We start from the raw sequence: 17,073 nt of genomic DNA on the forward strand, positions 1-17,073 counted from the left end.
GCTTGGGCCCTGTAGAAGCACAGCTGTCAGGGCTGCTGGGACCTTGCTGACGTCTCCTTGCTTCCGTAGGGGGCTGAGAACCACCGTTGTCATGGACGCACGCGGGGAGCCATCATTACCTGTTACCGGGGCGAGCCTGGATGGGACGCCGGTCTTGTTCCCCCGTAGCCTGAGCTAGCTAGGGGTAGGGTAATGATGTATCCCCCGCGGCGCGGTCGGTCCGAGCCCAAGGTCGGGCGAGGCAGAGGCTCCTCCCGAGGCCGAGGCCAGGGTCGGGTGAGGACGCGATTCCTTCTAAGGTCGAGGTTGAGGCCGAACCCTGGGGTTGGGCGAGGCAGAGACCATCTTCTGAGGCCGAGGTTGAGACCGAGCCCTCGGGTCGGGCGAGGCAGAGACCTCCTCCTGAGGTCGAGGCGGGGGCCGAGCCCTGATGTCGGGCGAGGAAAAGATCTCCTCCTAAAGCCGAGGTTGAGGCCGAGCCCTGGGGTCGGGCGAGGCGGAGACCTCCTCCTGAAGCCGAGGTTGAGGCCGAGCCCTGGGCTCGGGCGAGGCGGAGCTTCCTGTTGCGCCTGAGGCTGAACTTAGCTGTCGTTAGCCTCACCCTGGCGGGTGGCACAGCAGTCGGAGCGGGGCAGGCGACGCTGTTTTCCTGTCAGGTTGGTCAGTGGAAGGGCGAAGTGACTGCAGTCACTTCGACCTTGCCGACTGAGGCACGTGTGTCAGGATAAGGCGTCAGGCAATCCTCACATTGAATGCGCCTGTGATACGGTCGGTTGGTGAGGCGATTTGGCCAAGGTTGCTTCACAACGAAGCCTGCCCGAGCTGGGCTTCGGGCGAGTCGAGGGTACGCCCGTTGTTTGAGGAGGCCCTCGGGCGAGACGTGAATTCGTCTGGGACTACTATTCCTGCCCGAGGCTGAGCTCGGGCGAGGCGAGATCGTGTCCCTTGGGTGGACGAAGCCTTGACCTGAATCGCGCCCATTAGTCTCTGCAGCTTGCGCTGATGGTGGTTACCAGCCGCGTTTAGGAGTGTTGGGGTACCCCTAATTATGGTACCCAACACTACCTTACCCGAAAGGGGCAAAGGCAGTAGGGGAGTTGCATGCAGGGAGGTTCTCGAGTTGATTTTGCTGCGATGGCGGTCAGACGAGGGATTCTTGTAAGTGCTCTTCCCATAAACTGTAGCGGGTTTTTGGAAGCTAGTGGAACTTTGTAAAGGCCTTGTAGTGGATCCCTAGACATTCACCTCGGTAGTGTCTAAGGGCCTTGCAAACCCTGGAGACATGGGATACATGACTTGTGGGTACAGGGTACAACCTCTGCAGAGTGTAAAACTGGTATACTAGCCGTGCTCACGGTCATGAGCGACTCGGACACTCACATGATTAATTTATGGAACTTAAATTTAATTTGTCATTTGCATTGCATGGGATTATTTATTAATTTTGGTCTATTATTTATTATGGTTTGGTATTTACTTACACTAAGTGACTGCTAATAAAATTTGACCAACTTATTAAAAGCAATGCTCAGCTTTAACCCCTATTGTTGATCAGCTTTACACATCACATGAACTCCCACCTTTGGTGAGTACATGCTACACTATTCCCCACGACTTGTTGAGCGATGAACATGTGTGAGCTTACCCTTGCTGTCTCACACCCCCACAGGAGAAGAACATGTGGTTCAAGAGGAGCCACACAACGAGGAGTTCAATTTGATCTAGGTGGCGTCTCCTAGTCGACTTTTATGGCGCCAAGGATGGACTTAGTTCGTTTATTATTTATAATTTATTTTGTAAGACTTTCGCTATGTAATAAGTACTCTGATGATATTATGACATTTATCTCTATACACTCTGTTATTATATGTGTTGTCTTCTTTGGCACATATATGAGATGCACCCGGCTTTGTCCCTAAAACCCGGGTGTGACATAACTAAGTGATAAATAAGAAATTCGGTAGCACCTTCCCTATACGGAGAGGTTTCTGAAACCTACAGAGAATCGAATAGCACGGTATCTGACATGCACACTCAACAACTGAGATAACAACGCGATGACTGACATATACAAGGACTAAATATACTCACATATAAATACCTAGCTAATTACATACTAACTAGTAAATAACTAACTAACTGTGCATTAATCAAAGCGAATATGTGCTAACTAAATACTAAACACTAAATATTTGACAAAGTAAATACTAACTAAATACTAAACACTAATTAACCACTAACTATTTACTATAGAAATACTAACTCATTACTTTGCAGTGGAGGCGTGTAGAACGGGTGGGCGGTGAAGTGGTTGGGATGGAGCGGCCAGGGCCGCTCGGTGGGATGGGTACGACCGGCTGCGGTTGGGCGCGGCGCCGGAGCTTCGGGATGGGCGCGCGGGCTGAGGCGGCCGAGGTGAGCGGCGACGGCGACAACAACGGATTTGTCGAAGTAGGCACGCGGGCGTGAGATAAATGAGAGGAAGAAGACGGTCGACCGCTTAAGTCCTAGCTTGACGCTAAGATCTATGACACCGAGCTAGGCGCCACGTCGGCTGCCGTGTTAGCCTACCTCGGCGCCAAGACCTGTGGCGCCGAGGCGTCTAACCTCGACGCCACGGCCAATGGCGTCGAGCATCGAGTCCAAAAGAAGAATTAATTCATCCAGGGGTCTAGATGTTATTTTTGTTCTAAAAAAGATTAAATAACAAAAAATTCGGTCGTCTGGTTTGCTCGCGTACAAATTGGTCTCTCAGCCTAGCTTTATAGAAACGAGAACAAGGTCCGTTTCACAGGAGTTTAGCTGCTCGTAGCGCAAGATTTTCATATTTTATGTAGTTTTGGCCTCCTAGCCCAACTGGCTACTAGGTGGTAAACACCAGTTCGTCTGGACCAGGCTTATATAGTACAAGTGCGCAAACAAAGTGAGTTGTAGTAGCTGGTGAAAGGGAATCAGGCTTACACCTATTTCCTAAACTAATTTTGGTGGTTGAATTGCCCAACACAAATAATTGGACTAACTAGTTTGCCCAAGTCTATAAGATCTACAGGTACCAAAGGTTCACAATAAGCCAATAAAAAGACAAGAGAAAGGGTTCAAACAAAGGAGCAAAGGGACAACCGAAGGCACCTTGGTCGGGCGCACCGGACTGTCCGATGTGCCACCGGACAGTGTCCGGTGCACCACCGGACAATATCCGGTGTACCAGGGAACTCCAAGCTGAACTTCGCACCTTCGGGAATTCTCAGAGTCGCCGCGCTATAATTCACCGGACTGTCCGGTGTACACCAGACAGTGTCCGGTGCTCCAAGGATGAAGAGACTCTGAACTCGTCGGCTTCGGGAATTCACAACGGCTAGTCCGCTATAATTCACCGGACATGTCCGGTGTACACCGGACTGTCCGGTGTGACAACGAAGAAATGACTACTTCAGGCGCCAATGGCTACCTGCAGCGCATTAAATGCGCGCCAGCGCGCGCAGAAGTCAGGCACGCCCATGCTGGCGCACCGGACACTCCACAGTGCATGTCCGGTGCGCCACCGGACATCCAGGCGGGCCCAGCAGTCAGAGCTCCAACGGTCGGAACCCTAACGTTCGGGTGACGTGGCTGGTGCACTGGACATGTCCGGTGTGCACCGGACTGTCCGGTGCACCATGCGACAAACAGCCTCCACCCAAACGGCTAGTTTGGTGGTTGGGGCTATAAATACCCCCAACCACCCCACATTCAAATCATCCAAGTTTTCCCACTTCAACTACTTATAAGAGCTCTAGCATTCAATTCTAGACACACCCAAGTGATCAAATCCTCTCCAAACTCCACACAACGCCCTAGTGATTAGTGAGAGAGATTTGCTTGTGTTCTTTCGAGCTCTTGCGCTTGGATTGCTTTCTTCTTTCTTTGATTCTTCATTGCGATCAAACTCACTTGTAATTGAGGCAAGAGACACCAATCTTGTGGTGGTCCTTGTGGGAACTTTGTGTTCCAAGTGATTGAGAAGAAAAACTCACTCGGTCCAAGGGACCGTTTGAGAGAGGGAAAGGGTTGAAATAGACCCGGCCTTTGTGGCCTCCTCAACGGGGAGTAGGTTTGCGAGAACCGAACCTCGGTAAAACAAATCCACGTGTCTCACTCTTTATTCGCTCGCAATTTGTTTTGCGCCCTCTCTCACGGACTCATTTCTATTTCTAACGCTAACCTGGCTTGTAGTTGTGATTAATTTTGTAAATTTCAGTTTCACCCTATTCACCCCCCCTCTAGGCGACTTTCATTGGTATCAGAGCCCAGTGCTTCATTAGAGCCTAATCGCTCGAAGTAATGTCGGGAGATCACGCCAAGAAGGAGATGGAGACCGGCGACAATCCTACTACAAGCCACGGGGAGACTTCATCGGAAGAGTCCCGCAACAAAAGGAAGGAGAAGAAAGACTCCTCCAACAAAGGGAAGGGGAAGGAAAAGAAATCCTCTTCCCACAAGTCGCATCGGAGAGGCGACAAGCAAAAGAGGATGAGGAAAGTGGTCTACTACGAGACCGACTCTTCATCATCATCGACCTCCGGTTCCGACGCGCCGTCCGTCACTTCTAAGCGCCATGAGCGCAAGAAGTATAGTAAGATTCCCCTACGCTACCCACATATTTCAAAGTGTACTCCTTTACTCTCCGTTCCATTGGGCAAACCACCGGTTTTTGACGGTGAAGATTATAACATGTGGAGTGATAAAATGAGGCATCATCTAACCTCACTCCACACAAGCATTTGGAATGTTGTTGAGTTTGGTGTACAGGTACCATCCATAGGGGATGAGGACTACGACTCGGACGAAGTACCCAAATCCACCACTTTAACTCCCAAGCCACCACTATACTCCTCGCCTCTCTAAGTCGAGAGGAGTATAACAAGGTGCAAGGGTTAAAGAGTGCGAAGGAAATTTGGGACGTACTCAAGATCGCACACGAAGGAGACGAGGTGACAAAGATCACCAAGCGGGAGACGATCGAGGGGGAGCTCGGTCGTTTCATGCTTCACCAAGGGGAGGATCCACAAGCTATGTACAACCGCTTGAAGACCTTGGTGAATCAAGTGCGCAACCTCGAGAGCAAAAAATGGGATGACCATGAAATGGTCAAGGTTATTCTTAGATCCCTCGTTTTTCTTAACCCTACACAAGTTCAATTAATTCAAGGTGATCCTAGATATAAGCTAATGTCTCCTGAGGAGGTTATAGGAAAATTTGTGAGCTTTGAGCTAATGATTAAAGGCTCAAAGAAAATCATCGAGCAAGGCACCTCCTCAACGCCCGAAGCACAACCGGTGGCATTCAAGGCGACGGAGGAGAAGAAGGAGGAGTCTACATCAAGTAGACAACCAATCGACGCCTCCAAGCTCGACAATGAGGAAATGGCGCTTATCATCAAAAGCTTCCGCCAAATCCTCAAGCAAAGTAGGGGGAAAGATTACAAGCCCCGCTCCAAGAAAGTTTGCTACAAGTGTGGTAAGCCCGGTCACTTTATTGCCAAATGTCCTATTTCTAGTGACAGTGACAGGGGCGACGACAAGAAGGGGAGAAGAAAGGAAAAGAAGAGGTACCACAAGAAGAAGGGCGGCGATGCCCATGTGTGCCGCGAGTGGGACTCCGACGAGAGCTCCACCGACTCCTCCTCCGACGAGGACGCCGCAAACATCGCCGTCACCAAGGGACTTCTCTTCCCCAACGTCGACCACAAGTGCCTCATGGCAAAGGACGACAAAAGGAAGAAGGTTAAATCCAAATCCTCCACTAAATATGAGTCCTCTAGTGATGATAATGCTAGTGATGAGGAGGAAAATTTGCGTACCCTTTTTGCCAACCTAAACATGCAACAAAAAGAAAAATTAAATGAACTAATTAGTGCCATCCATGAGAAGGATGAACTCTTGGACTCCCAAGAGGACTTCCTAATCAAGGAAAATAAGAAGCATGTTAAGGTTAAAAATGCTTACGCTCTAGAAGTAGAAAAATGTGAAAAACTATCTAGTGAGCTAAGCACTTGCCATGAAACTATTGACAACCTTAGAAATGAGAATGCTAATTTGTTAGCTAAGGTTGATTCTAATGTGTGTAATGTTTCAATTCCCAATCTTAGAGATAATAATGTTGATTTACTTGCTAAGATTGAAGAATTAAATAATTCTCTTGCTAACCTTAGAAATGAAAATGAAAAATTAATTGCTAAGGCTAAAGATTTTGATATTTGCAATGTTACTATTTCTAACCTTAGAAGTGAAAATGATATATTGCATGCTAAGGTTGTAGAATTAAAATCTTGCAAACCCTCTACATCTACTATTGAGCATGTTTCTATTTGCACCAGATGTAGAGATGTTGATATTGATGCTATTCATGATCATATGGCTTTAATTAAACAACAAAATGATCATATAGCAATATTAGATGCTAAAATTGTCGAGCATGACTTAGAAAATGAAAAGTTTAAATTTGCTAGAAGCATGCTCTATAGCGGGAGACGCCCTGGCATCAAGGATGGCAATGGCTTCCAAAGGGGAGACAATGTCAAACTTAATGCCCCTCCTAAAAAATTGTCTAACTTTGTTAAGGGCAAGACTCCCATGCCTCAGGATAATGAGGGTTGCATTTTGTACCCTGCCGGTTATCCTGAGAGCAAAATTAGGAGAATTCATTCTAGGAAGTCTCACTCTGGCCCTAATCATGCTTTTATGTATAAAGGTGAGACATCTAGCTCTAGGCAACCAACCCGTGCTAAGTTGCCTAAGAAGAAAACTCCTAATGCATCAAATGATCATGACATTTCATTCAAAACTTTTGATGCATCATATGTGCTTACTAACAAATCCGGCAAGGTAGTTGCCAAGTTTGTTGGGGGCAAACACAAGGGCTCCAAGACTTGTGTTTGGGTACCCAAAGTTCTTGTGTCTAATGCCAAAGGACCCAAAACCGTTTGGGTACCTAAAGTCAAGAACTAAATTTGTTTTGTAGGTTTATGCATCCGGGGACACAAGTTGGATCATCGATAGCGGGTGCACAAATCACATGACAGGGGAGAAAAAGATGTTCTCCTCCTACGAGAAAAACCAAGATCCCCAACGAGCTATCACATTCGGGGATGGAAATCAAGGTTTGGTCAAAGGTTTGGGTAAAATAGCTATATCTCCTGACCATTCCATTTCCAATGTTTTTCTTGTTGATTCTTTAGATTACAACTTGCTTTCCGTTTCCCAATTATGTCAAATGGGCTACAACTGTCTATTTACTGATGTAGGTGTCACTGTCTTTAGAAGAAGTGATGATTCAATAGCATTTAAGGGAGTGTTAGAGGGTCAGCTATACTTGGTAGATTTTGATAGAGCTGAACTCGACACTTGCTTAATTGCTAAGACTAACATGGGTTGGCTCTGGCACCGCCGACTAGCCCATGTTGGAATGAAGAATCTTCATAAGCTTCTAAAGGGTGAACACATTTTAGGAATAACCAATGTTCATTTTGAGAAGGACAGGATTTGTAGCGCATGCCAAGCAGGGAAGCAAGTTGGCACTCATCATCCACACAAGAACATCATGATGACTGACAGGTCACTGGAGCTCCTACACATGGATTTATTCGGCCCGATTGCTTACATAAGCATCGGCGGGAGTAAGTACTGTCTAGTTATTGTGGATGATTATTCTCGCTTCACTTGGGTATTCTTTTTGCAGGAGAAATCTCAAACCCAAGAGACCTTAAAGGGATTCTTGAGACGGGCTCAAAATGAGTTCGGCTTAAGGATCAAGAAAATAAGAAGCGACAACGGAACGGAGTTCAAGAATTCACAAATTGAAGGCTTCCTTGAGGAGGAGGGCATCAAGCATGAGTTCTCTTCTCCCTACACCCCACAACAAAATGGTGTAGTGGAGAGGAAGAATAGAACTCTATTGGACATAGCAAGAACCATGCTTGATGAGTACAAGACGCCGGATCGGTTTTGGGCCGAGGCGGTTAACACCGCTTGCTACGCCATCAACCGGTTATATCTACACCGAATCCTCAAGAAGACATCATACGAACTCCTAACCGGTAAAAAGCCCAACATTTCATATTTTAGAGTCTTTGGTAGCAAATGCTTTATTCTTGTCAAAAGAGGTAGAAAATCTAAATTTGCTCCCAAGACTGTAGAAGGCTTTTTACTAGGATATGACTCAAACACAAGGGCATATAGAGTCTTTAACAAGTCCTCAGGACTTGTTGAAGTTTCTTGTGACGTTGTGTTTGATGAAACTAACGGCTCTCAAGTAGAGCAAGTTGATCTTGATGAGATGGGTGAAGAACAGGCTCCGTGCATCGCGCTAAGGAACATGTCCATTGGGGATGTATGCCCTAAGGAATCCGAAGAGCCTCCACATGCACAAGATCAACCATCCTCCTCCACGCAAGCATCTCCACCAACTCAAAATGAGGACGAGGCTCAAGTTGATGAAGGAGAAAATCAAAATGATGAGCCACCTCAAGATGACGACAATGATCAAGGGGGAGATGCAAATGATCAAGACAAGGAGGATGAAGAACCAAGGCCGCCACACCCAAGAGTCCACCAAGCAATCCAACGAGATCACCCCGTCGACACCATCCTCGGCGACATTCATAAGGGGGTAACCACTAGATCTCGTGTTGCACATTTTTGTGAGCATTACTCTTTTGTTTCCTCTATTGAGTCACACAGGGTAGAGGAAGCACTCCAAGATTCGGATTGGGTGATGGCGATGCAAGAGGAGCTCAACAATTTCACTAGGAACGAGGTATGGCATTTAGTTCCACGTCCTAACCAAAATGTTGTAGGAACCAAGTGGGTCTTCCGCAACAAGCAAGATGAGCATGGTGTGGTAACAAGGAACAAAGCCCGACTTGTGGCCAAGGGATACTCCCAAGTCGAAGGTTTGGATTTAGGTGAAACCTATGCACCCGTAGCTAGGCTTGAGTCAATTCGCATATTATTAGCCTATGCTACTTACCATGTCTTCAAGCTTTACCAAATGGACGTGAAGAGTGCCTTCCTCAATGGACCAATCAAGGAAGAGGTCTATGTTGAGCAACCTCCCGGCTTTGAAGACAGTGAGTACCCTAATCATGTCTATAGGCTCTCTAAGGCGCTTTACGGGCTCAAGCAAGCCCCGAGAGCATGGTATGAATGCCTAAGAGATTTCCTTATTGCTAATGGCTTCAAAGTCGGAAAGGCCGATCCTACTTTATTCACTAAAACTCTTGACAATGATTTGTTTGTATGCCAAATTTATGTTGATGATATCATATTTGGGTCTACTAACGAATCTACATGTGAAGAATTTAGCTGGATCATGACACAAAAATTCGAGATGTCGATGATGGGGGAGTTGAAGTATTTTCTAGGATTCAAAGTCAAGCAACTCCAAGAAGGCACCTTCATTAGCCAAGCGAAGTATACTCAAGACATTCTAACCAAGTTTGGAATGAAGGATGCTAAGCCCATCAAGACACCCATGGGAACCAATGGGCATCTCGACCTCGACACGGGAGGTAAATCCGTCGATCAAAAGGTATACCGGTCGATGATTGGTTCATTGCTTTATTTATGTGCATCTCGACCGGACATTATGCTTTCCGTATGCATGTGTGCAAGATTCCAAGCCGACCCTAAGGAATCTCACCTTACGGCCGTAAAACAAATCTTGAGATATTTGGCTTATACTCCTAAGTTTGGGCTTTGGTACCCTCGGGGATCCACATTTGATTTGATTGGTTATTCGGATGCCGATTGGGCAGGGTGTAAGATTAATAGAATGAGCACATCGGGGACTTGCCAGTTCTTGGGAAGATCCTTGGTGTCTTGGGCTTCAAAGAAGCAAAATTCGGTTGTGGCAGAACCACCCGAATTATTCCAGCTTAAGTGCCTAAGTCGCACCCTTAAAGGCAGCAACACACTTAAATCGGAATAACCCGTCAGTCCCTCAGATCTAGTCTGATAGAGCCACTTAACCAGGATCAAATTCCACAATCCCACTCGAAGGTGAGTCACAGAAGAAATACAATACAACAGGAAACCTCAAATTAAGTACTGAGTTATTACATAAATCGGAGTTTTTGGAGTAGCAAATAAAGTTCACAAATTAAAGTGCAGCGGATAATCGATGTCGTCGGTAATGAGGAAATGGGCAAGGCCTAGCCCACTACTCCTCATGCTCCTCTCCTGCCGGAGCCACATCCCACTCGACCGTCCAACCCGGTGGCAGGGTGGTAGGCCAAGTCACACCATCAACTACATCCTGCATGGTACCTGCAAAAATGGTGCCACAAGCAAGGCTGAGTATACTAATACTCAGCTAGACTTAACCGGTGTGAGGAGTCTACTCCTCTACCTCTAGACTATGCAGCTGTTTGGCTGAGGGGTTTGGTTTGCCAAAAGCACTAGCTGTTTCTAAAATCAATTTTTAGCTTTTCAAATTCTACCATCATTAGCTTAGCTAGGTTTGCTCCTTCTAAGCATACATGGTAACAAGCAATTAGCTCAATCAACAAGTTATCTCATGTAACCCACATTTCACTTCTTACTCGATGCAGTACAAGGAATCAAGCAGTCTCATTAGCTGCGAGAAGCAGACAATTCGAATCGAGTTTTAACCTTGCAAGGTAAACCTAAACACACGACATGTCAGGGCACTCCGTCCCCACACATGTCAACCGTCCCCATCGATTCCCCGTTCGCGTCCAGGCCTCACCGCCTTGGCATACAATGCTCCACTGACCCCGGCTGCCGCCGTGCAGTGACCGCACTTGTACCCACCATAGCTAGCATGGGAGACCCTGTCTCAGGTCGCATGAGGGATAAAGTCCGCGCCCGGCTTCACTCAGGTACTAGGTTTACCGGTTACCATTTTTTCCGGCATGTGCTTAGTACGTTCAAAAGCTTGACTCAGGTATCCACACATTAATCCTTAATTCATTTTTCCCGTCTCATGGACAAGGCATCCTCCCTGGATCCAAGTCCATAGACCAACATATATCCCATTATCAAGATGAATACAATCAATTCCTGACCTCGCGCGAGCGCTAGAAAAATCACTCGACTTCTACCGAGATCCTGATTAGCAAGCAGCTACTCGACCTGGCATACTAGTATTCATCTCAAAAAGGAGTCCTAAGTTCATGCAGCTAGAGGTTTCAAGCAACTCCTACACTTAAGTGCACATTACAGTCCTACAAGCATTAAGTGTAGTAAAGTAGCATATATTAACATGGTTATGCATAAAACCGGGGCTTGCCTTCAATTGCTGGGGCTGCGGGGAGATCCTCAATAGCAGCCTCTGAAGCCTGCTCCTGGTCCTCCTCTTGGACAGGTCCTTGCTCGGGGATGAGCACGTACTCTCCGTCGGCAAGATTACAATCTAATGAATGCAATGCGTAAGATATATGCATGATTCAATATGTGCTTCAGAATTTACAACTTTAAAGATGTAGGGTCTTTTGAATTTAAACAAGTTAACCTTACTTATGTAAAACCTTTTAGTGGTATACTTGGTAAATTGGGTTAGTTTTAATGGGATGAGGTTTATTCCTTCTTCTCTTTTCTTTTATTCTTTTTAATGTTTTGGAGTAGGTTTGAACTACAAGTTGCTTTTATAAAATTCCAAAAATTCTGCAAAAATTACAGTGGCTTGCTACTGGTGTATGATTCTCTGTCTCAAAATTTGGGGTTCAGAAAGTAAATGGTTTTCTCTGGACAAAATTACCAAATTTTAGGGCAGAAGGGGTACTTTGAACTACAACTATTATTTAACAGTGGGTAATTCTCTAAAACTCATTTTTGCTGGCTTTTAGGTGTTATAACATGACTTGATACAAATTTCTAGTCATTAATACCTTTTAATTCTTTTCCTATGGTTTTCTTAAGGTTTCTAGCCAAAGGGGTGCTTTCTACTACCACTATATTTGAAAAACATCAAACAACAGAGTTCTTATTTTTCTTAGCTAGTATTTTGTGCAAGAGCAATCATTCTGGAGTTTGGTTTCTTTTTGCTTAAGGGGAGGGGTGGTATGCATTATTTGAGCTAAATGGCCTTTCTCACAAATTACTAGCAAAAGGTATGGGTTCACTTCTTTTTCATGGGTTTGCATTTTTCTCTGGTGGTTTATCTCATCATGGACTTAGCTAATTTTTGGTTGCCCATTATCTCATAAAAAGGGGTTGCTTATGATTTATTGGAAAAATGCCTTATTATCATTCTGTATTTATTTTTCCTACTTAGAAAGTTAGGCTGGGGTGTTCTGTATTTTTGTAGTGGGGCTCTGGTGGTTATAAGTTCACTGGATTTTTGTTAACCACTTTGGTTATGGTTTTGCAATTTTAATAATTGATTTTCAGTCTTCATAAGGCTAATTAAGGCATCTTAATTAGAAACTGGTCCTAATTAATGGTCTCTGCATTTTTCCTAGGTTCTTGGTTGCATAAGTAAACTAGGAAAAATATTACTAATCACTGTTCAACATTTTCTAATGCTTTTCTGATTTTCTCTAAGTTGTGGACAAAATGGCTTTAAATGAATAACTACATCATAATCTCTAATGCTGGGGCTCCTACTATTTTTAAACAGTGTCTAATTAAGGTATAAGCATCTACAAATTTTCTTAAGCTCAGCACAAAAGAAAAACTAATTTTCCTTAATTAAACAAGGTTTAGGGGGTTTCTGTTTTTAATTTTAAGCTCTAAAATTTAGAACAGAAAGCATATGGTTCAATAATTTTAAATGATAGATCATAATATTCCAGAGCTAGCAAAATTGGTTTGACAGCTTTTCATTAAGATTTCATCAAGTTATGAATTTTCTAAGTTCCCTGGTTATTTAAAAGGATAACAGAATTGATTAAAAGGAAAACCACTTTGCACTGGGGTCCCTGGCGGTTTTTCTAAGTTTTCCTTCGCGAATCAGTCCTTAGGTTACTATTCACATGAGTCGCTGACATTACAGGAAACCCCTCGGGTTCTACAAAACCTAACCCGAGGTCCTTCTTCTACCTCAAACAGTAGCCGCGGCGAAGAAAAGGGCGGAGGGGCTTACCGGCGGCGAGACTGTTCCGGTGAAGTGGTCGAGGGCGAAGGGGAGGTCGCGGGGATCACAACGGTGTGCGGAACGCCGTCGGAGATGGCCGGAGTCGGTCGGTCCACGCGCGCAGGCGGGGATGCTCGTCGGCGGCGAGGAGACCGGCCTGGTCACGGCGAGATAGTTCAATCAAATAGGTCAGAGAGGTCCACGGGATGCCAGAGAAGCTATGAGCGCAAGGAATTGGTCGGAGACTCACTGGATAGCTCGGTCCACGCGCGGCGGCGGAAGACCGAAGTCCGGTGAGGTCGATCTCGGGCCTCCGGTGAAGTCCGGTCGGGTCCGAGGGCTTGGCAAGCTTCACGGGCTACTGGCGGAGCTAGCCGAAGCACTGGTCAGGCTGGAGGGTGGCTGGAGTGAGCTGGCCACGGCGGCCGAAGCTCTGGCGGCAATGGCGGGCGGAAACACGCTCGCCGGAGCTAAGGAACGGTGGCTGGCCGGTGAGGGTGAGTGCGGGGCGAAGTGGGGCGCGCCTGGGGAGGCTTTATAGGCACGGCGCGGTGCACGGGCGGTCGTGGACCGGCGAGTGCGCGCGGGCGTGCACTGGGAAGGCGCGGTGCGCGAACGGGCGTGAACCAGGGGTGTCAGCCGCGGTCGAACACGTGTTCCCGTTGCCTCTGCCCCTGTTCAAGCGCCGATTGGGAGCAAATCTTCGCGAATTTGGGCAAGATCACTGCAAGGGATTTGTTCACCAGACCAAGCTTTGTCTTTTGTGTATGGACGACGTGCGGTTTTAGGCTAGGGACAGGGAGTTGTAGCGTCACCAAGGTGCCAGTGTCAGAATGCCTGGTCCCGAGGTTGAGCTGCGCCAAAACCGTGTCAAATGAATTTGGTTTGAGTTCAAACTTTCCCAGAATGTGTTCAAGGTAATTTGGCACGACTTTGATATTTGGATCTTCTGGCTTTGAGTTTGGAAAAGCAGAGAACACAGATGATCTTTGAGAAGAGGTCTGAAATTCAGAAATTCAGAAATCTGAATTTCCCTAAGGGTTCATTGATCAAGGGCTGTTTTGGGGATTTAATTGAGTTATTTTGGCTAAGCCTTCTTAATCTTTCTTGTTACTTAGTAAATATACTTTAACTTATATAATTGGCTCAACTCAAAATTTTAAACTTTTCATTCTCTTTTTCACATTTCCTTGAATCTTGTTCATGGGGTTCACTTAGGGTTTTGAGTTAGGGTTGCACATTCTTATCTTTCAAAAGTCTCAATTGTTTTGATCATGACACTTTAAGTATATATACTTGGTGAATTCTTTCTCACTTAAATTGTTTTGATGCTCATGCTTACTTTGGTTCACATAAAATGATGGTTCTTGGTTTGGCTTTTTAAGAGAAACCCTAGGTGACACTGGGGTGTCACAGCCTTCCCCCCTTAAAGGAATCTCGTCCCGAGATTCGAGCCAGAGTCCTCCCGGGGTGAAGCGAAGGGTGAGACTGATAGGAAAAAGGGTGATGATTGTTATTATTAGGGCAAAACTGCTCTTCGAATGTCATTCTCTTTGCAACTTCAGAAGGAAGTCCTTTTAAGTTTTACTTTATAGTTACTTCATTCTGAATTAAGATCATATTTTTAGAAATTAGATTCGAAAGGCAGGAGGAGGGGTTGGGGGTGATTTCATACCAGCTTCCTTAGGTAGGCAATCGGGGAAGTTGGATCTTAAGAATTCCTCGGTTTCCCAAGTAGCTTCCTCCTCTGAGTGATTACTCCATTGGACCTTAAACATCTTGATCGATTTAGCCCGAGTTGATCTTTCCTTGCAATCCAGAATCTTGGAGGGGTACTCTTGGTACGAGAGATCTGGCTCTATCTCCAATTCTGGCTCTGCTAGAATCTCAGTCGGCAATCGAACACACTTCTTCAGCTGAGATACATGGAATACACTGTGAATGGCAGACATCTTTGAAGGTAACTTCAGCTTGTATGCCACGGGTCCACATGCTTCAATGATCTCATAAGGTCCAATGTAACGAGGGGCTAGCTTGCCTTTGATTCCAAACCTCTGCACTCCCTTGGTGGGTGATACCTTGAGGTATACAAAACTTCCCACCTCGAACTGGAGAGGTTTCCTTCTTCTGTCATGATAGCTCTTCTGTCTGGCCTGAGCAGCTTCTAGATTCTTCCTGATCAGCTTGACCTTCCTTTCGGCTTCAGTCACCAAATCAGGTCCAAAAACTTCTCTTTCACCAGGCTGAGACCAATTGAGTGGTGTCCTGCACCTTCTTCCATAGAGAGCTTCAAAAGGTGCCATCTTTAGGCTGGACTGATAACTATTGTTATAAGCAAACTCTGCCAAGGAGAGGTGCTTATCCCAGTTCTTGCCACAATCGATCGCACAAGCTCTCAGCATATCCTCCAGAATCTGGTTTACCCTTTCCGTCTGACCATCAGTCTGTGGGTGGTAAGCTGAACTCCTGATTAGCTTGGTTCCCAAAGACTCCTGCAATTGTTCCCAAAATCTGGCAACAAATTGGGCTCCTCGGTCAGAAACAATGGTCCGAGGTAATCCATGCAAACACACGATCCGGTCGATATACAATTCTGCATATTTCTGAGCCTTATCAGTGGTGTGCACAGGAAGAAAATGCGCTACTTTCGTCAATCGGTCCACAATAACCCAAATTGAATCATGATGACGAGAGGTGTTGGGTAGACCCACAATGAAATCCATGCTGATGTCGTCCCACTTCCATGAAGGTACGGACAGTGGTCGCAAAGCTCCAGCGGACTTCAAGTGGCTTGCCTTTATCCTCTGACAGGTGTCACACTCTGATACATACTGGGCTATCTCCCTCTTCATTCTGGTCCACCAGTATAAAAGCTTCAGATCATGGTACATCTTGGTGCTTCCCGGATGCATAGAGAATTTGGAGAGATGAGCCTCATCCAAAATTTTCTTCTTGAGATCCTGGTCCTTAGGAATTACCAATCTGCCTTTGAACCATAACACACCCTTCTCATCCTGGCGGAAACAATTATACTTCTCAACCTTCTGAAGGAGATTCTTCTTGATAATCTGCACTCCCTTGTCACTGAGCTGGGCCATGATAATCTGGTCTTGCAAAGCTGGCTCAACAGAAATGTGAGACAAAGAACCAGAAGGAATCACTTCAATTTGCATCTTGCTCAACTCATCACACAAGGTGTTAACACGAGAATCCATCAGAATACAGTTGCACTGCAACTTCCGACTCAAGGCATCAGCTACCACATTAGCTTTCCCTGGGTGATAATGTACCTCCAGGTCATAATCCTTGATCAGCTCTAGCCATCTTCTCTGCCTCATGTTGAGATCAGCCTGAGTAAAAATGTACTTAAGGCTCTTATGATCAGTGAAGATGTTGCAGTGGGTTCCCATCAGGTAGTGCCTCCACATCTTCAATGCATGAACCACTGCTGCTAACTCGAGGTCATGAGTGGGATAATTCTGCTCATGAGGCCTGAGTGCTCTTGAGGCGTAAGCAATGACTCGGCTGTCTTGCATCAAGACACAACCTAGCCCGGTGCCAGAGGCATCGCAATACACATCAAAAGGCTTGCTGCTGTCGGGTTGCGCCAATACTGGTGCTGTGGTCAGATGCTGCCTCAATGCATGGAAGGCATCTTCGCACTTCTGACTCCACACAAACTTGACCTCTTTCTTCAGCAACTCAGTAATAGGCTTCGCAATTCGAGAGAAGTCCGGAATAAATCTTCGGTAATAACCGGCCAATCCCAGAAAACTCCGAATCTGGCGAACAGTCGTTGGTGGCCTCCAGTTCATCACCTCTTGCACTTTATCAGGATCAACAGCTATTCCATCCTGAGAGATAGTGTGACCCAAGAATTTGATTTCCTTTAGCCAAAAATCACACTTGGATAACTTGGCATAAAGGTGGTGCTCTCGCAGACGTTGAAGTACTACATGCAAATGCCCGGCATGTTCTTCTTCGTTCTTTGAGTACACC

Source organism: Zea mays, chromosome 4 (assembly GCF_902167145.1).
Source record: "Zea mays cultivar B73 chromosome 4, Zm-B73-REFERENCE-NAM-5.0, whole genome shotgun sequence".
In the NCBI taxonomy this organism is placed as follows: Eukaryota; Viridiplantae; Streptophyta; class Magnoliopsida; order Poales; family Poaceae; genus Zea; species Zea mays.